The sequence below is a fragment of the Psammomys obesus genome, unplaced genomic scaffold (assembly GCF_907164565.1).
Source record: "Psammomys obesus unplaced genomic scaffold, mPsaObe1.curated_primary_1811, whole genome shotgun sequence".
Classification (NCBI taxonomy): Eukaryota; Metazoa; Chordata; class Mammalia; order Rodentia; family Muridae; genus Psammomys; species Psammomys obesus.
In genome coordinates this window covers 6495224-6510847 of record NW_026596039.1, presented here as the reverse complement: position 1 = coordinate 6510847, position 15624 = coordinate 6495224, and the positions used below count along the sequence as shown (strand labels likewise).

The window sequence follows — 15624 nt, the reverse complement described above, 5'->3', positions numbered from 1 at the left end:
CTGCACCTGGACATGGAGGTTGTTTCCACATGCAGCCGTTCAGGCAGTGCTGCTAAGAACATTTTGGTGTGAAATTTGGGGTAACAAATGCACACAGAAATTCCATGCTGGATATGGTTTTAAGAATGAAATTGCTGGGTCCTAGAGAAACATGTGATTTGACCACTTTTAGTAGATATTACAAAATCTTTTGCAGGGGATCTGACACCCTCACACAGACATATATGCAGATAAAATACCAATGCACATAAAATAAAAATAAACATTGAAAAACATTTAAATGTTCACTGATGGTGGTGGTGATGGTGGTGGCGGCAGCGGTGGCGGCAGTAGCGGCGGCAGCAGCAGCAACACACACCTTTAATCCCAGCACTTGGAAGGCAGAGGGCGGTGGATCTGTGTTTGAGGCCAGCCTGGTCTACAGAGTGAGTTTCAGGACAGCCAGGGCTACAAAACAAAACAAAACAAAACAAAACAAAACAAGTCTCGAAGAAACAAAAACAAACAAAATGTTCTTTTGGGAGGTCTGAAGAGATGGCTCAGTGGCTAAAATTTTTAAAATCTTAAACATATATTCTTTTGTTTTCCTTTATAAATATAACTTTTTTCAAAGTTCTTTTAACAGTTTTCACTTTATGTGTATATGACATATGTCCATGTGTGGCACTTGTGTGATAATCAGAGAACAGCTTTGCGGAGTTGGGGTTCTTCTACTTTCATGTGGGTTTTGGGGACCCAACTGACGCCAGGCTCCAAGGCAAGTTCCTTTGCTTGTTTGGTCATCCCATCAGCCCTCCACTGGTGATTAATCATCCAGTATGAACAAGTGTGACTCGTTTACATGCGGTATCATATTTAATCTTCTCAAGGGCCCTCTGGGACAGATTTTATCATCTTCTCTCTATAGGTAAGGCAGTTTAGAGAAGTGACGAGAATGGTCCAAGTAACTAAAAAGCCTAGACCTAAACTTAGGTCTAAGTCAAGCGTGTGAGATTTTGTAATTTTTTATGCATGCATAATTTTTAAAATAAATGGCTCTCAGGAGCCATTTATTTTCTTTGTATCTTTGTATTTATTTTCCATGTATCTTTGTATCTGATTTCAACTAAATCAAAGGCATTTGGTGCCTGCTATGTACTGAAAAAATTTGTAGGACTCATACTCATATTTACTTTTTAAAAATATTTCACCAGCTTCCCTAGTTAGAAGGAAACTAGGTTTGAATGAAAGCTTTTGTTTGTTTGTTTGGTTTTGGTTTTTATTTTTTTGAGACAGGATTTCTCTGTGTGTAGCCCTGGCTGTCCTGGAACTCACTCTACAGACCAGGCTGGCCTCACAGAGATCTGCCTGCCTCTTCCTCCCAAGAGCTGGGATTAAAAGCATGCACTACCACGGCCCATCAGTAAATTGATTTTTTAAAGATTTTATTTATTTATTATTTATACATTATTCTGCCTGCATTCCAGAAGAGGCCACAGGATCTCATTTCAGATGGTTGTAAGTTGTTGGGAATTGAACTCAGAACCTTTGGAAGGACAGCAAGTGCTCTTAACCTCTGAGCCACTAGTGCCCACAGAAGAGGGCAATGATTTCCTGGAATTGGAGTCAGAGACGGTTGTGAGGAGATAGGTGGGTGCTGGGAAGTGAACACAGGTCCTCTGCAAGAACAGCCAGTGCTTTTACCACGGAGCCATCTCTCCAGCCTCTTGAATGAAATGTGCTTTTGGATGAGTATGCACGACACAAACAGAAAAAGCTTGAGTGCTTGTGAGTGCTTTTCAGGAGGTCAAAATGGAGGGAGGAAAATGGCTTACCAAGGGAGAAGCAGTGAAGACCTTAGTTTGCTCTAGTTTGATTGCTCTGATAAAACACAGATGCAAAGAAACTCGGGGGGGGGGGATTTCAGTTTTTACTTCCAAGCAACAGTCCATCACTGAGGGAACTCAGGCAGGAACCTGGAGCAGAAACTATGGAGGAAGACTCTCTCCCTCACTTGCTCCCAGCTCATGCAGCTAGCTTTTTATACAGTCCAGAACCACCTGTCCTAGGGCCCTTAGTGAGCTGTGGCCTCTCACATAAATCATCAGTCAAGACAATTTTTTTACAGAATGGCTATAGGCCAACTTAACTGAGTCGATTCTTCAATTGGGATTCCCCTTTCCCAGTGGCTATAGGTTGTGTCAAATTGACAATAAAAACTAACTAGCGAATCCTTCAAGAGAGAAGCCTGCAAAGCCTTTCTTAGAAAACAAACAAAAGAATCACTACCTTTTTATTTATTTTTTGGGTGAGCCTTTGTGCGTGTACACACATGTACCATGTCATGTATGTGGAGGTCAGAAGACAACTTACAGAAGTTGGGTCCCAGGGACTACACTCAGGTTGTCAGGCTTGGCTACAGAAACCTTTACCACTGAGCTACCTCACATGGAAAAGCCCTTCCATCAGAGCCATCCAGTTCTGGAAGGCCAGAGAAAGCAGAATGAATCTGAGGCACATCCGCCAACCTGGCATGGCTGGTCTGTTGGGTAGGTAAACACTCTGGGTGACCGATGACTTGGCTGGCTGCCTCTGGCACAGTTGCCCTGGGTGGAGCGGTATCCAGGCCCCTGGCGAACCAGCAGGCTATTGTGGCCCTATGCTGGGAGTGGGAGGGACTGAGCCCCAAGTGACAGGTCAGCGCTGCCAGAAGAGGCACTGTCGTGCTGAGACTGCTGTCCTGGGGTCCCTTGTCTGGGTGGCCAAGGGGACTGCAGGAATCCTGAAGGAGATGAGAGAGAATGACTATGGGTCACTGTTCAAAGCAGATGCAGAATGCTCCAAAGGTCTCCCCTCTGGCCCAGCTCCCAGCATAGCTAGTGCCTAAGAGTGTCCAGTTATTCGGACAGTTTCAAGTCTTCATCACGGCCCAGTGTTCAGTTTCCTTTTGACCCTAGTTTCACATGGCCCACCATGGCCCTGCTCATGATTCAGACTGAAATAGCGGCCTGCTTTGCATGCCTGTTCAACCTGCATTTCAGTTCTTGTTTCTTTGAAAAGGATGTGTTAGGAAAGCAGCATGAAATGTCAGGTTCCGGTCTGGTATTCCCCACGCTCACCTTCAGCCTCAAAGCCTGACTTCTGTGGGATTCCCGCTCATGCCGGCGCGCACTCCCTGCATGCTAAGAGGCTCTGATTCACAAGTAGCTGGATGACTGGTGATGTCATGGTGCTGTGAAATCACATCTCTCCCCTTCCATGGTCTGGTTAAAAACTAAATCACTTGTCCTGCCCATCCCGTTCTTACTTAAACATGTCAGTTAAAGACGAGAAACTACCTGGAACCACATACACATTTTTCTCAACCATTTGTTTCAGAGCTGGCTAGCCTGTGCTAATATCTAATCCCTACTTGATGAAGACATCTTAAATTTACTTATTCTTTTTCTTGGCTAAGTAGATGGTGGCTGCCCATTGTTTGTTTGTTTGTTCTGAGACAGGGCCTCAAGTCATCCTGGGATAGTTGAGGATGGTCTGCAACTCCTGACCCTCCTGCTTCTACTCCCACATGCTCAGATTGTGTAGGTACACTATCTTGCCTGGTTTCAATGGTACTGGGGTTCGAACTCAAGGCCTCATGCATGCTAAACAAGTCTATTATGAAGAGAGTCACACCCCTTGCCCGACTTGCAGATTTATAAAAGCTTGAAAATTCTCAAAAAGGACTCCATTTGTCAACTTTCCTAGCTGTTGGAGCTGCTGATGTCCCTTTCAGAAGTGTATGGTTTTATATTGGCCCCCTTTATTCACCCCTCGCTTCTCTGAAGAGCCCCCTTCCAATTACCTATACGTTACTTCTGTAAGTCTGTCCGTTTCCACTTTATCCAGAAGGCTGCTTTCCAGGTCATGAGCAGCAGAGCCATGCAAGCTAAGAGTCAGGTGTGTGAGGAAAGCGATAGAATCCAGAGTAATTGGTCAGATTTATAATACATACTATATCAAAAACTCCACTTAAAAAAAAAAACCATGAACTTGAGCAGTTCACAAAAGAGGAAACATTGTGCTAAAAGACACATGGGGAAAAGTTCTACTTCAGTAGTAACAAAAGAAATGCAAATTAAAAAAAAAACCCGGGTACCATTTCCATCTATAAAACTTGTATTAAAAAGTTTAAAAAGAAAAAAGAATATCCATCAGCAACAAGCTTGCAGGGCACTGGCCAGCCTCATGCAGTACAGCGGCCATCCTCACCCTTGCTAGCAGGATGGTGAAGAGGTACCCCTTCCAGGAAAAGTGCTTGGAGAGGGATGGCAACTCTATTCCTGTTAAACTGTCCTAAGACAATGACCCAAGATATGTACAAAGGTTTGCAAAGATGCAATGTTGTTTATAAGACCAAACAAGTGGTGACAACTTATAGATGAAAATATGCTTACTCAAATAAAGAGTATTACCTGAATTATTTAAACACTGACTTAATAATAATAATCTTTTTCTTTATTCCCCCCCCCCTTTTTTTCAAGACACAGTTTTTCTGTGCAGCCCTGGCTGTCCTGGAACTCACTCTGTAGACCAGGCTGGCCTCAAACTCAGAGATCTACCTGCCTCTGCCTCCCCAGTGCTGGGATTAAAAGCATGTGCCAACCATTTGGTCTAATAATAATATTTTAAAGTTGTGGTTAAATATGTTGAACTTATTCTCCCAGTTTTAAAAAAAATGAGTGAAATCATTAAGATGTTTTAGCTGTGTATGAGGGCATACTCCCTTAATCCTAGCACTCAAGAGGCAGAGACAGGGAAAATATCTCTAAATTCAAGGCCAGGTTGGTCTACCTAGCCATGGCCGGGGCTACGTAAAGTTTTAACTAGGTATGGTTATGCACTCCTATAATGGCAGCCTTTGGGGGACACGGGCAGTGTATCTCTGTGATTTTGAGGCCACCTTGGTCTACAAAGGGGGACCATCTCAAAATAAAAGTGAGGTGGGTCTTAGGAACAAACTCAAGCCTCCAGCCATGGAGGCTCGCTATCCACTGCGCCATCCTACCCTTCCCCCCCCCCAGCTGCCAAGGACCATGCTTTTGAAGTTCCTAAGACCCTGAGAAAATACTGGAGGGGAGGGTGTTTGTTTTTATTTTTTTGTTTTGTTGTTTTTTGCTTTGTTTTGTTTTTTGAGACAGGGACTCACAATGTAGTACTTGCCTGGCCCGGAGCTCACTCTGTAGACCAGGCTGGACCCAAACTCGTAGAGATTCATATGCTTCTGTCCCCAAGCACTGGGACCAAAGGCACGTGTCACCCTACCCACTGAGGAAATGTTTTTTTATAAAAATGCTTTATTATTTTTAAGATTATGTGTATGTGGGGAGGTATTCATACACATGTTTATGACATCCAAAAGAAGGTGTCAGCTCTCCTGCAGCAGGAGTTAGAGTTGTTCATGAACCATCATTTCGGGACTGTGAACTCAATCTCATCCTCTGGAGGAATAGCAACAGATCGGAAGTACTGGGCCGTTCTCCAAGCCCAAGAAGATGCTTTTAAACAATGTTAAGCAAAACCAACTAACCAACCAACCAAACAACCAAATCACCTCCCCCCCCCAAAAAAAAAAAACATATATATAAAGCTCACATCAAAAAGAACAGAAAAACAAGGAAGTTGAGTTTGATCTGTTGTTCATTTGTTTGGTCTTGAGACTGGGTTTCACTCCGTAGCCCAGGCTGGTCTGGAATTCATTATGTAGCCTAGACCATCCTCAAGCTCTTGGCAGTCTCCTGCTACAGGCTGCCAAGTGTTAGATTACAGGCATGCACCACTGTATCATGGCTGGGTGACACGAGTGGATTACCATGCCCTGGCAGGTTTTATTTTTATTATTTAACATTACTCTTCTACGTTTTTCAAAATTATTCAGGCATGTGGGCATTTGGCCTGCGTGTGTGTGTCTGGTGCCTGCAGAGGTCAGAAAAGGCTTTGGATCTTTTGTTTGTTGTTTGTTTGTTTGTTTGTTTGTTTTGAGACAGGGTTTCTTTGTATAGTCCTGGCTGACCTAGAACTGCTCTGTGGATCAGGCTGGCCTCAAACTCAGAGATCTCCCTGCCTCCGCCTCCGAGTTTTGGGATTAAAGACGTGGGTCACCACCAACAGCCCGGCATTGGATCTTATAAACAGTGAGAGTCGCCATGTGGGTGTCAGGAGTTGATGCAGGTCCTCCGGGAGACTAGCTCGTGCTCCTCACCACCCTGTCTGTGGTTGTTGGTGCTGTTGTTTGTTTTATTGTGCATTTCATACAGAGTGTTACATTTTCATTCACCATCCACAGCAGTTTTATTGTTGTGAAGAGGCACCATGACCAAAGCACGACTTATAACAGAAAGTACTTACTCGGAGGCTTGCTTACAGTTTCAGAGGGCGGGTCTACGGTCAGCACTGTGTGGCAGGAGGCGGGTATGGCCCAGAGCAGTAGCTGAGAGCTTAGATTTTATCCGGAAGTTGGAGGTCCAGAGAGAGACTGGACCTGGCACGGGCATTTGAAAACTTAAAGCCCACCCCGAGTGACACACTTCCTCCAACAAGGCCACATCTCCTAGTCCTTCCCAAACAGTTCCACCAACTAGGACCAAGTATTTGGAATATATATGAGAGCCAATGGGGCCATTTCTCTTTTAAACCACCATATTCATGTTAAGATTTTTTTTAAAGATTTATTTATTTGTTTTATGTATCTGAGTATACTGTTTTCATGCACACCAGAAGAGGGCATTGGATCATATTACAGATGGTTGTTAGCCATTATGTGGTTGCTGGGAATTGAACTTAGGACCTCTGGAAGAGCAGAGCTCTTAAGCACTGAACCATCTCTCCAGCCCCATGAAGTTAAGATTTTAAAAATATATATATATATTTTTTATTGCTGTCCTTTTTCATGTCTGTAGACCGATATAATGAAGTCCTCTTTTTTATTTGGATCAAAAGTTAAATCTTGGGATAACAGTTAAACTTGGCATTCTCAGCCAATAACCTCCCTCCCCAACACCCCCGCACTCCACTCTGGCTTGCTGTGTCTTTAAATCTCCTACAGACATCTTCCTCCATGGCCAACCTTGGACAGTCAGCTGCAGTGTTCATTCAGGCTGTGATAGGAAAGGTGATTCCAGAAACAGTAAAAACAAAGTCACCGTTGACCTTGGCGAACCTCCAGCAGTAGTTCACGCATAACACAAAAAGCCCCCCATCTGAACGCTTCCCAGCACTCGCTAGGGACAACTGTGCTCAAACTAATGAGGGAGAAGATCACCAGACCCGGCCACGTCAGAGGACGGCATGGTGACAAACAGGGACAAGGGCGGAAGGAGTAGTACAGGGTGGGAGAAGATGACCCTGAAGACCTGATTAGATCCAGTGGGGGCACCCGTGAGGTGGCTGGCCTTCAGGAAGCCTCCGATGGGGGTTCCCATTGAATTTAAAGACAGGTAAGGGTTGATGGAAAACCGTGGTTTAGTGAGTTTGAGGAAGTAAAAGAATGCTGGTATTTCTCCGAGTGAAGTCAGCTGAGAATAGAAAGTGAGGAGATGGAAGTTACGTAAGTGGTAGGGAGCTGGTCCAGTCAGTAAAACCTGTGCCCTGTGAGCATGAGTTCTGGACTTCAGACCCAGCGCCCATGTAAGTGCCAGGCAGTAGAGAATATAACAAAAGTAACTCACTGCCAACCTCTGGCTCCCACACGTGCCCAGAGGCGTAAGCACATACACAGTCACCCGCAGAACACAGATGAACGCTCACAGATTCTGTCATTTTGAGGGGAATGGCACACAGCTGGGCTGTGATGGTCTACTGCACTGGGAAAGGAACCCGGAGCCTGTGCCTGCCAGACAGGTGGCCTACCACTGAGTGGCATCCCAGCCTGGGTTTGGCTTCTATCTGCCCCGAAGGATTTTGGGTAAGAGCGTAAACATCTGCATTTTCCCTCATAGGAAGAGGAGAAACAGAAGGATAAGGAAGCATTATTATAGAACACTTTAAACAAATACAAGAATAGATGCAAGCAAAAGCAAAATAATAAACTTTAACATACTAAACAGGGCATTTTTCTTCCTTCAGTTTTTAAAATTGTTTGATTGTTTGTTTGGATAGGGTCTCTCTACGCAGCCCTGGCTGCCCTGAGACTCACTCTGTAGACCAGGCTGGCCTCGAACTCAGAGATCCGCCTGCCTCTGCCTCCCAAGTGCTGGGATTAAAGGTGTGTGCCACCACTGCCCAGCTGTGTTAATATTCTTAAACATGGGTCAATGTGGCTTTTGTTTTGTTTTGATTTTCTGGTTTTCTGTTTGTTTGTTGTTTGGTTTGGTTTGAGACAGAGTCAGACTAGCCTTTAACGTAAGGTTCACCTGACTCAGGCTCCTAGCCCTGGAATACTACCTAAGTCTCAACCTTTGCTTTTTTACAGAAAGTCCAGCTACAAAGGGGATATTTTTCACTCTTCCTGACAGCAGTTGACTTGCTAAGAACACAATCAACTGCCTCTTCAAGTCCAGCAATAGAGTACAACTTCACAGAAGCCGGATTGCTTGGTAAAACTTGTTCTCTGTCTGGTTTTACTGTTGAAGCTGATGTTATTTTTGCAAATTCAGATTTTTCGGGTCGGTTTCTGATTTCACAGTGTGTTTTACACCAGGCTTCTCATCCCCCATATTTATATTTGCTTTGCAGGGGCGTTACGAAGGTGTGTAACCCACAGCGAAGGCACGTTGCTAAAGCCGATGAATGCTGAGTAGAATACAGACAATGGGACGTTGGGGTTTCCTGGCTGTGAATAGAGCACTGCACGAAATTGCCACTTTAAACAATTCCTTTGTGTATGAAGCTCATCCGAAATAAGTTGGATCACCACTTATTTCGTTTATATAGGCATATCAGTTGTTTCCGATGTATTTTCAAGGAAACATGCTGACAGCATCAGGCAGAGACAGGAACGCAGTGGATATGAAGTGAGGTGAGTCTTTTCGTCTCTCTCTGCATTGCTGAACCCCCGGGCTGGGCTTCTCACGTGCCAGACAAATGCTTCGCCACTGAGCCACTTCCCTGGCTCTTGTTCTTCCAAGACAGTGCCTCACTATGCAGCTCTGGCTTGCCTCAAACTAACTTGTAAGCCTCCTACTTTCACCTAGCAAGATCTGGGATTGCATGCACAGATCACCACACAGCCTGAGTGGCTCTGTCTGGAATGGACACAGTGGCTATTATAAGTTAAGGGGGAGGGGGCTGAAGCAATGGCTTAGTTTTGTACTTGTGGTGGACAGAGTTCAGGGCCCAGCACCCCTGTCAGGTGGCTATAACTCCAGCTCCAAGAGATCGGATGCCTCTGGCCTCCACAGGCACCTGCACACACACACACACACACACACACACACTTAAAAATAATGAAGTTAAATCTTTACAAAGAGGCAAATGAAACTGGACAGTGTGGGCAAGTTTTAGGACCCCCAGAAAAGAGGCAGTGTGGCAGTGAGGCTTCCTCTGTGTGTGAGCAGCGGATGGGGGATTCGAAAGTGGTGGTGGCATTGGGAGATAGCCAGCCTCAGAAACAAGAGCGACATCTCAGCTGTGCTTGCTTGAGTAACTTTTTGTCGTCTCCAGGAAGCCAGCAGAACTTTCTCCTCCGAGATAAGCAGGCCCACACCCTGTCACTCTCCTTGTTCCTGGAGGCTGTGGCTGTGCGCAGCCTGCACTGGGCTGCAGGGAGGAGGGACCATGTTAACACCGTGAGAAGAACCTAGGTCCATTGATGAGGCTTTGCAGGGGTTCATGGCCATCAGTGGGATGATCCAGCCCCATACTTGGATCTGTTTTGTCTATGCTTTCAGTTCAGATCCTCGAACAGGCCAAGCCTGTCTGAAAGCTGGGAGGAAAGTCTCCTCCCAGCCAACTGACCCTGCCTTCGTGCCTGTAACCCAAGGCTGAGCACCGAGTTGCCAAAGCTCCTTTTGTTTCCCGTAAGGGATGGCCTCTCCACTTCAAGGTTCGTCCAATGCAGTTGTTAAATAAACATCACAACTCGGATGTTTATTCCTGTGCCACTAGGTAGACAATGATGTCAATTCGTCTCCCAGCCAATTCAATAATTCCCGGGGGGGGGGGAGTTGGGGTATAGCCCATCTCCTAGGCATATGCTTAGTGTATAAGGCACCAGGTTTGATAGCCAGCACCATAAAGGGGGAGGAGGAAGGGAGAGAGTAGGTTATAACTGTTGCAATAGCAGTATCAGTATGAATATGTATCTAGGGCGGGTGTCCAGGTGTGCAGTATCCAGATGTGAAAGTTCATCTAGAGGGGCACAGAAATAGCTCCAGATGGAAACTTGAAACTCTAAACCTTTGCTCCCCGTAGATTCATTTGAGCCTGAATTTGATGGTAGCTCTGAAGAATATTCCTGAATTTGGCCCCTTTCTGGTTTTTTTCTCCTCCTCTACTACTACACACCAGGTAAGTCTGCACCGCTGATCTGTAGCCCCAGCTCCCTTTTAATTTATTTTAATATTGATTGATTGATTTTTGGGAAAGTATTCATTGAATCTCCCAGGCTGGCCTAGAATTTGCTTTGTAGTCCAAGTGGGCCTTGAACTTTTAATTCTCCCAAGTAGCTGGGCTAACAGGTCTGTCTCCCTGGCTCCTATGTGAACTGAAGGAGGTTGAACAGGTCATCCTTGACTGGACCAGGCTCAGGAGAAGCTGCTGAGGCCTGAGAGACAGCAGACTGTCCTCTGAAGCTTCCAGGATTAGAAGGAGAGGGGACCAGAGCACAGGGTTAGTGCAGTGTGATGGTGCCTCAGAGTCTTGCTGGGTGTTTGGGAGCGAAAGGATGGTGAGCAGCCTGTGTGTCGAGACAGTAGAGGTTGACTGGGAAGGTAATAAAAGGAGTCCACACCTTCCTTACTGGTGTGTTACAGAAAAGGTCAGGCAAAGGCAACGTGTAACGGGTAGCGAAAAATGAGTAAAAGCTGACCTACTGAAAGTTCACCCTTAATTAACATTCAAGCACACCAATTATCTCATCTATTTAACATCCATCCACCTATCTATCATCTGTCTCTATCTATCTCATCTATTGTCTATCAATCTATCTCTCCATATTGATCGATTGATGGACTGATACAGGATCTGAATATGTAGCCCTGCCTGGTCTGGAACTCATTATGTAACCACAGAGAGCCCCATGCCCCTGTACCCCAAGTGCTGGGATTCAAGGTGTGCAGCACCATGTCTGGCCTACACAGTTTTGTTTGTTTGTTTTGTTTCTTTCTCCTAGTGGTGGTGCCAAGGTTTGAACCCAGAACTTCCTAGGTAAGACGCTACCTCTAGTCCAAGCACATCGTTTCTAAGTATGACATTCTCTCTCTCTCTTTTTAAATGACATTCTCTTATACAACCACTGGGCTATTGTAAACACAAAATCATCCTTTTAAATCATCTCTTAGCCGGCCACAGTGGCACATGCCTATAATTCCATCACTTGGGAAGGCATAGGCAGGCAAATGGCTATGAGTTCTAGGCCACCCTGGTCTAAAAAGCAAGTCCAGGACAGCCAAGGCTACAGAGAGAACCCTATCTCCAAAAACCAAAAAGAAACCACCTCTCCCTTTTTTTTTTTTGGCGGGGGTGGGGGGGCATTTCAAGACAATGTTTCTCTGCATAGCCTTAGGCTATCCTGGAACTAGCTCTGTAGACCAGGCTGGCCTCGAACTCACAGAGATCTGCCTGCCTCTGCCTCCCAAGTGCTGGAGCTTAAAGGCGTGTACCACCACCACCACCTGGCTTTAAAGCATCTCTTTAAAATTAGTTTATATAAAAATGATTGCTGGTTGAACGGCAGTGGTACATGTGTTTATTCAACCCCAGCAGTCAAGAGGTGGAGGCAGGTGTCTGCATCTCTGAGTCGAGACCAGCCTGGTCTACAGAGCTGGTTCTAGGACAGCCAGGGCTACACAGAGAAACCCTGTGTGGGGAAAAAAAATAGCTGCAATTTCACAAAAACAACGCCCCTTCCTCCTCATAAAGGTAATGTGCTGACAGGCATAGAGGATCTGAGGGGGATTCCTTACCCCGTAACAAAAACCCACGCATTATGCTTTAGAACCACAAGAGGACCCTTCCCATCTTTGTAGGTTTTTCTCACGGTCCAGGATCCCGTTCAGGTTCACATTTTACAAAGCCCTGTGGTTTGTAGTATTTGAACATTGCTACGTGAGAGCTCTTTCCCAGAATCCCCTCCCCTGAATGGTTTCAGGTGAGCGTTGGCCAGAAGACAAATTCTTGTCAGATCAGGAAGACAGAAATGAGGCAGCAGTTCTCTGAAGGTCGTGGTTACCGAAGTGAGCCCTGCCTGTGTGTTTGTTCTTGCTTTGTCCTGGATGTTGTCAGAAACTCTTCTGGGCTGCTGACTCTGTTGCCCACCAGACCCCAGACCCCCCAGTAGGTGGTCAGTGAGGACCCAGTGTGGCAGCTCTCCCATCACAATTCTCCCTCAGGAGCTGTGTGTGCTCCTTTCTGACCCTCAGTCTCCTAGCCTTGCCCTTCACTTCCTCAGCTGCTCTCATCCAATCGTGTAAGGTGTTACCTCATGCCAGCTTGCCTTTAATCCCAGCACTCAGGGCAGAGGCAAGAACCTGGTCTACATAGTAAGTTCCAAGACAGCCAGGGCTATATAGAGAAACCCAGTGGGAGTGGGGATTGGGGGCTGGGCCTATGGTGGTGACACAGGACTTTAATCCCAGCAGAGGCAGAGGCAGAGGAAGGTGAATCTTTGACCAGCCTGGTATACAGAGACAGTTTCAGGACAGCCAGAGCTACTCAGAGAAACCTGTCTCAAAAAACCAAAACAGGAATTACCTCACGGTGAGTTTATCTGACCGGTCACTGACTCTTGCTTCCCCAACAATACACTTACTGGTTCTGGCTGTGTTTTTTTTTTTATTTTATTTTGTTTTTATTAAAGACCATCATTTATTGTTTATAAAAACTGCCCCAACATACAGAAAAAAATCCTAATTATGGTTACTAAACACTCCCACCCCTTGTGTCCACAATATCCAATTTTGATTGGTTTAATCTTGAAATGTAATCCAATAAGATTGAAGACTATACACTTCAGGTCCTGGACAAGATAATAAAACACTCGTAAGCCTTCTGGATCCTCAGACTAGCGTCAATAAGGGAACCAATTTCTGATGCTGTAAAGGAAGTGTGTTCATCTCCAATGATGACTTCAAGCCTACTTTGATAGAAGGGAGCCACCATCTCTTTTGGTGATTTCGCTGCCATCAACAATTCTCTTGAATTCTTTCATCACACTTTTATGTACATAAGCCTCTTTCCTGATCATGTCATCATTTTTGTAATTGCTGTTGTTGGCATATCACCATTCTCAGGTTAGAACTCAAACTCCAGGAACTCGTGACTGAACTTGCCTGTGTGGCCCAGGTAACGCAGGTAAAGTCACTCTCCGTGGCTCAAAAGGGACACTCCAGAGCGAACTTTAGGAAGAGATCGCACTGCCACAGCCTGTACCCTGCACTGACCCTGGCTGTGGTTTTGGACACAGAGGTTTTTTTGTTTGTGTTTGTTTTTGAGATAGCATCAACCCAGGCTGACCGTAAACTTGCTATGGACCTTGAACTTCCAATCTTCTGCTTCTACCACCCAATATGCTGGGATAAAGAGTGAACAGCACCAGCCAGGCGCGGTGGCACATACCTGTAATCCCAGCACTCAGGAAGGCAGAGGCAGGTAGATCTCTGAGTTTGAGGCCAGCCTCATCTACAAAGCCAGTCCAGGACAGCCAAGGCTTCACAGAGAAACCCTGTCTCAAGAAAAAAGAGTGAGCACTACCAGGCCTGGTTTTTGTGTTGCTGGCACATGTCAGACAGGTGCTCTACAATCTTGCGTTTTTTTGCATTTTGGGACAGGATCTCTATGTAGTGCTGGCTGTCCTGGAACTCACTATGTAGAGCAGGCTGACCTCCAACTCACAGAGATCTGCCTGTCTCTGCCTCCAGAGTCCAGCACTATTAAAATGTGTGTGTGTGTGTGTGTGTGTGTGTGTGTGTTTATTTACTGAGTTCTGGGGGGCGTCCTGGCTGTGGGTGAGTGCATGCCATGGTGCCTGTGTGAAGGTCAGAGGACAACTTGGGAGAGTCAGTTCTTTTCTTCCATTATGTAGGTCCTGGGGATAGAAGGCAGTCTGTCAAGCTTTCAGGTTTGGTGGCAGGAACCTTTACCTGCTCGGCCATCTTCACAGTCCTATGATTAAAACTGTCTTTATCCCTGAATAAAGCCCATCGTCTCTGAGTGCCATGTTCTGTTCATCCATTCACCAGGCATCACACCTGGTTCTGTTTGCCGCCATGGTGACGGCTTCAGTAATAAACACCCACCTGTCCTGGGGTGTCTTCACTTATAGTCCTTCGAGTAAGTATCTGGGAATGGCATGGCTAGGGCACCTGGAAGTTCAATTTTTAGCGTTTTGAGTAATCTCCACCCTCAGTTCCTCGGGGGCTTTGCCGGTTTTCATTCCCCACGGCATACAGGGGTTCTGTCTCCCTGCCTTCCTATCAGTATTTGTTCTGATAGTTCTGAAATTCCCAGTGTGTGGGTGAGCTCTTGAATAGCACTTCATAGAAGAGAAAAACAGCTACACAGCTACACAAGGGTTCTCCAAGATTGATGGACTGGTTCAAACTTGGTGATTGTGGAGAGTTGGAATGTTGCAGGTACTGAGCCAAATTATCTTGAGATAGCTCAAGCGATCTTGTGTGGCCCTCCTCAGCCTCATAATGCTGAAATTTTGTTAATTTCCCTGTTTTTTCACCTGGGTAGGGCAATCCTAGCTGGCTGGCACCCGGCTCAAGTAAAGCAGAGGCATTTGGTTTGGGTTTTTTGTTTTGTTTTGTTTTGCTTTGCTTTTTCAAGACAGGGCTTCTCTGTGTAGCCTTGGCTGTCCTGGACTCACTCTGTAGACCAGGCTGGCCTTGAGCTCACAGAGGTCCACCTGCCTCTGCCTCCTAAATTCTGGGATTAAAGGCGTGTGCCATTGTGTCCAGCTGGCAGAGGCATTTTAAAATGAGAAGTTCTGGTGATGTAGCTCAGTGCAGGGCTTTCCTTGCATGTATGAGGCCAAGGAGGGGGACACACTCAATGTACGAAAAGCCCTACCAAATAATAATAATGATAATGATAATGATAATGACAATGACAGCCTCGTGAACCCCACTGTCTTCCCACACCTGACTGAGGTACTTCCGGCCATTGGCATGCTCTTTATCGCCTGGTTCTTCATTTACGAGGTCACCTCCAATAAGTACACACGCAGCATTTACAAGGAGCTCCTCATCTCCTTGGTGGCCTCACTCTTCATGGGCTTTGGAGTCTTCTTCCTTGTGCCCTGGGTTGGCATTTATGTATGAGTCTCCAAGGGTACCCACCAGGCAGCTCACCAAGTCCCTGCTTTTGTAAATTATTATTTTTTATCATTGCTACAAGTGTCTCACCTGCTGTTTACAATAAAGGCAGGTGTGTGACAAAGAAAGAAAGGAAGAAGAAGAAAGAAAGAAAGAAAGAAAGAAAGAAAGAAAGAAAGAAAGAAAGAAA

General features: G+C 45.7%; 2 long non-coding RNA genes and 1 pseudogene across 2 annotated transcripts; 2 read left to right on the top strand and 1 right to left on the bottom strand.

Moving 5' to 3' along the window:
* Positions 1-7823: 7823 nt before the first annotated feature.
* On the top strand, positions 7824-9154 carry LOC129687384 (uncharacterized). Its single transcript, XR_008721788.1, has 3 exons — positions 7824-7921; positions 8429-8552; positions 8692-9154. It is a non-coding gene; the product is annotated as an uncharacterized LOC129687384 (long non-coding RNA).
* Positions 9155-9854: 700 nt separating this feature from the next.
* Positions 9855-11324, top strand: LOC129687385 (uncharacterized). The gene is made up of 3 exons (XR_008721789.1): positions 9855-10000; positions 10369-10464; positions 11288-11324. It is a non-coding gene; the product is annotated as an uncharacterized LOC129687385 (long non-coding RNA).
* A 550-nt stretch (positions 11325-11874) lies between these two features.
* LOC129687383 (protein mago nashi homolog) lies at positions 11875-14950 on the bottom strand (annotated as a pseudogene).
* Positions 14951-15624: the final 674 nt, after the last annotated feature.